Source organism: Mauremys mutica, chromosome 24 (genome assembly GCF_020497125.1).
Source record: "Mauremys mutica isolate MM-2020 ecotype Southern chromosome 24, ASM2049712v1, whole genome shotgun sequence".
Taxonomy (NCBI): Eukaryota; Metazoa; Chordata; order Testudines; family Geoemydidae; genus Mauremys; species Mauremys mutica.
This window is the reverse complement of record NC_059095.1, coordinates 18,561,257-18,565,962: the sequence shown is the minus strand read 5'-3', so window position 1 is coordinate 18,565,962 and position 4,706 is coordinate 18,561,257. Positions and strand designations below refer to the sequence as shown.

Sequence of the window (4,706 nt, the reverse complement as noted above, 5' to 3'; positions counted from 1 at the left end):
CCCCTGGGCTGCCATAAAGTAGAGCAGCCTTAAGGCAGCTCAGCTTACACTGGCTTGTAATAGTCACCAGATAGGAAGGATGGGGGCCAGATACTGCACATCAATAGGAGGAGTAGCCTGACTTGATATGAGAAGATCGGCAGCACTGAAATTCATGTTGTTTACTTCCCTCAAAAGGAAACCTTAGCACTTCAAAATGTCTTTTGGAAATACTCTTTAAGGAAGCACCAAAGAAACCAGGCAGCTTTTAGAAGCAAATGTAATCATGGTATTAGCATTGCCATTGTCTACTGTCACAAAATTTAGTGGTGTGATATCACTTCAGACATTTACAGTCATCTCTACTGCTTGGTCCACTTCCTCATGCCTCAGTTGGTTGGTATAATTCACCATCCTACATGCAAGGAAAGTGCAGGATATACATGTTAATATGCAGTGTTGTCATAGCCGAGTTGGTCCCAGGAGATTAGAAAGATAAGGTGTGTAAGGAATTATTTTTTATTTGACTAACTTTCAAGTTGCTTCCAACTTCCCACTTCCAAGTTGGTCCAATAAAAGCGATGATCTCACCCACCTTGTCTCTTTAATAAATGTTAATAGACAGCTACTCAGAGTTGTGGCTTGTGAGCTCAGAGGGCTCTATTCTCTGGCCCACCAAGTTAATTTTGCACCATGTACCTAGCACTCAGTGAACTTAAACCAGCTGCAGCTTGATGTTAGAGAATTCCTCCTGTCTAAGGGAATCACCGCAGGTATATGGCTGGTGATGGCAGTATAGCTGCCTCCCATGCCAGTGTACCTCCTGGAGCACTGTTGTAATCTACATTGTTTTATATGTAAATTGCAGCTAGTTACACCCATGTTCAAACAAACTGTCTCTCTCTTTGGATTAATTGCTCACTCTCATTATTGTAGTGCTGTGTTGTAAATCAGCCACTCTCAACTGCAGGCCCACGGCCCACTGGACCCCAATCCCCCTGCTCTGCGGGGAAAGTCTTGAGCCCCGCCACATCCTGTGGAGTTCCCAAGCCCCCCAGTCCCAGCCCCATAGGGCAGAATCCTGCCCGTAGCTGAAGCCCAGAGGGGCCCCCCCAACACACACACATCTGAATCCTGGAGGGCCCCTCCCTCGCTGGGTCATGGAGTTTCTATAGCATGTTGGGGGCAGGAGGCTTCAAAAGAAAAAGATTGAGACCCCTCATTGTAAACAACACTCTAAAACGTCCATCTGGGCACCACAAAATAGTTATTAGCCCTTCTGTGATGTGCAGCAGCCAATCTCTATCTGTAACATCAATCAACATCTTGCCCAGTGAGGTAAGATTTGGGATTTAAATTAATAGCTTCTCTGATGAAATATGGCATTTCATGATCACGTCAGGAGACATTGTCCAGTGCATGCCACCCCCAACACAAGACCAGCCCTCAGAGATTTATTACTACTGTGACTCACTCTCCTTTTTCTTCACAAAGCCACATACTGCAGCTCTCTCTGGGCTCAGGCTGTGCTCTGACACAACAAAATGCCAACTGCAGCCAGAGCAAGTTTTGAGGATACCAAGGGGTGCATGGAATGCAGGACAGACCCTCCAACCCTCATTCAGGTACATTCCTCCTGACTTCTATTCTGCTTAACTAAGGGCTGCAGACATTAGTTCATGGGACTGGGGCCCTCTGCCCTTACTCACACTGAACAGTTCTCCTGGAAGTTGTAAACAAGTTCCAGTCAGAACCAGTTTTCCTTAGGGGTTTCCCAAGCCCCAAGCAGGGGCGCTTCCTGTCTTTTCTAAGGGGTTTCCCCAAGCCCCAAGCAGGGGCGCTTCCTGTCTTTTCTAAGGGGTTTCCCAAGCAGGGGCTGTCTTTTCTAAGGGGTTTCCCAAGCCCCAAGCAGGGGCGCTTCCTGTCTTTTCTAAGGGGTTTCCCAAGCAGGGGCTGTCTTTTCTAAGGGGTTTCCTGGGCAAGCGTATAAAAGGTGCCCTGGACACAGCCTCAGGGCTGTCCATCTGAGTGGCAGCCAGGGATGGTCATGGGTCACAGGTCTTACTTGCAGCCTGATCTGTAAAGAGAAAAGAGAGAAGGAGAAGAAACACCACTTACCTTTGTCACCATCCATCAGGGTTCTCCTGTGCATTCAGACAGCATATACTGAGCAGAAAGAACACTCAGTGCAGGAGATGAAGGGACTGAATTAAACTGCAGAGGTCAAGTTCACATACTTCCATTTTCAGTGACTGATCTCTTAAGCCAGTGGGGATGGCCAGGGTACAAAAGTATTTCTGTAGATCAGCATGTGATTATTTGTATTCCAGTACTGCCTCATAGTCCCAGTCACAGACCAGATTCCCATTGTGCTAGGACCTGTACAAACAGAACAAGATGGTCCTTAACTGCCATTAATTAACACATATTAACAGCACAACAGACAAGAGAATAATTAAGCAAGCAAAAAAGCCCCCTTTGACCAGGTACCAGCATATAACTAATAGAATGCTACATATTTAAGGAACTTTCTCCCTGATTCAGGGTCTGATGTAACTAAGCCCCTGTTCCATACCATTGTGTAAACTGGGGACTTGTATAATTGCACAAGATGGAAAGTATACAGCAGCACACAGCTGAGGCCTACTTAATTTTTAGTACATTAACAGGAGGCCACTCTGCAAGAAACTAAGGGCTTGGTCAGCACAGAGAGTTTGCCTGTCTCTGTGCTGGTGTTATGCACCCCTCAGTGTCTACACCTGGCTCCATAAAATCGGGCCTTTCAAAAATGCAGCATTGTGTAGGAGCACAGGTAATTGTAGTAATGCTTGTCCATTGCAGCTGTTATCAGGGCAAGGCATCCACATATAGGTCCACTACAGATGGACCAGTGATAGGAAGAGTGTTTGTGCATGTGACAAGTAACACCACGAACAATGTAATGCCACAGAACAAATTGAGATCAACAACATTATGTGTGGCAAAACCATGACAAATACGGTGCAGGCATCAAGCAGCTCATAAATTAGCACATCACCCAAACACTGCCTCAGCTTGACTTAGATCTTGGGCAATAGCAGACCCTCAAAAAGAGGCCACAGCTTTACACCCATGATCACTGTGGTGTTAATTGGCTGCATTTTACAAGAGCTGCATCATAGGTTGACTTTGAGTGTATTTACAGGGGGCAAGGTTTTCACCAAACAGGCACAGACACACACAGTGCTCTGCAGCAGTGTTAGTTGAGCTACAGCAATGAGCAGTGGGATCCTAGAGCCAACCCTGAACTTTATTATTCCACAGAAATGAGAAATGTCTTAAAAACATGGAGCTTTCCTTTTGGGCACTATAATAGGGATCCACTCACCTTTTGAGAGCCTCTTAGTGGCTGGGTCTGGTACCACAGTCCTTTTCTCACCCCTGGGGAACCCTGCCAGCTGACCTCAGTGAGTCTTCTGTTGCTCAGGCCTCTGGCTAAGTCCCAAAGTCCAAATGAACCCCTCTGGGATAGTCAAGAACAGTCCCATTGCCCTCACTAGGGTCTCCAGCCCCAACTCTGGGTCCTTGAAATTCTGCCCTTTGTTCAAGCTCTCCATAAGCATTTTCCCCTTCCTGGGGCTTATGCCACTGTAGATGGTAGGGGAACTGGGCCTGCCCATAACTCTGGCTTCCAAACCATGGATCTTGTAAACAGTAGCTAGGCACTGCTTTTTTTTTTTCAGTTCATTGTTGCTTCTTCCTACCAGCCACTTTCAGCTTCACTCTCACCTCAGGGTTAAAGTTCTTAGGGACTCTCTTCCTGCAAACACAGCTTAAACAAATGCTTCCAGAATCAAACTCTAGCTATCCCCTGAAGTTCTGTGGCCAGAGAGCAGCACCCTTTCTTGCTCCTCCAGTTCCTGCCAGGAACTGACCTGCTGAGGCCATGCAGCTCCTTTTAGATGAGCCTGATGGGCTCTGATTGGCTGCTTTCCTGAGGCCTCTCTAGACAGACCCAGATTTGTGGCTCTTTTCCTGGGGCAGGGTGTAGTAGGACCACAGGGCCTCTTGTAAAAAGCCTCAAAGCCCAGGTACAGCCCGTCACAGGCACAGATCGATTGGTTTTCTTAGAACCAGATGAGCCCCTAAGATAGTGTTAGGCCTGAATAAAGATGTAGTACAAAACCGGTTATGCCAACCTGACTGAAGTCAGGCTAGCAGAGGTTTCTGGGTAAACCCAGAGTGGAATACTGAGAAGCAGCATTGTCTCACAAAGCCCTGGGAAAGAGTAAGATAAGTGAGGGGGCTGGTGCCAGCTGTGTTGTGTTAAGAAACAGTGTTTGAAGGACTGATAAGAAACACAAGCATCTCACAGTTCTGACTCTAACTCCCTGGTTTAGTGTTCGGTGTGTTTTTAACTCCCTCACATTCCTAACCTTTGGCGCTTGTTGAGATATTAACAATATAATGCTGTAGAGACTAGGCATGCGTATATATTAAAAGGTGTCTAATTTCTAGTTGTTAGACAAAGGGGGTGGATTGCTTAAGTAAATGATTTATGACGTAATAAAACCGTCTATATAAGCTAACACTAAGCTGTAAAGAGGGGGCTGGTTCTTTTCGGATACGAGCGGTTCTTTACTGATGCGTGCACTTGTCAATAAAGAACTTTTTATCGGACCTTGCTGGTGTTGCCTGTCTCTCTGCGGTCAGACAACGAACATCGCTGTCGGGGTTAGAGTCCCTGA

At 46.5% G+C, this 4,706-nt stretch overlaps 1 long non-coding RNA gene across 1 annotated transcript; it reads right to left on the bottom strand.

Annotated features, from left to right (window-relative positions):
* Positions 1-321: 321 nt before the first annotated feature.
* LOC123355998 lies at positions 322-4,085 on the bottom strand. Its single transcript, XR_006575258.1, has 3 exons — positions 3,347-4,085; positions 2,098-2,358; positions 322-394 (listed from the first exon to the last, which is right to left on the bottom strand). It is a non-coding gene; the product is annotated as an uncharacterized LOC123355998 (long non-coding RNA).
* Between the last annotated feature and the right edge of the window lie 621 nt (positions 4,086-4,706).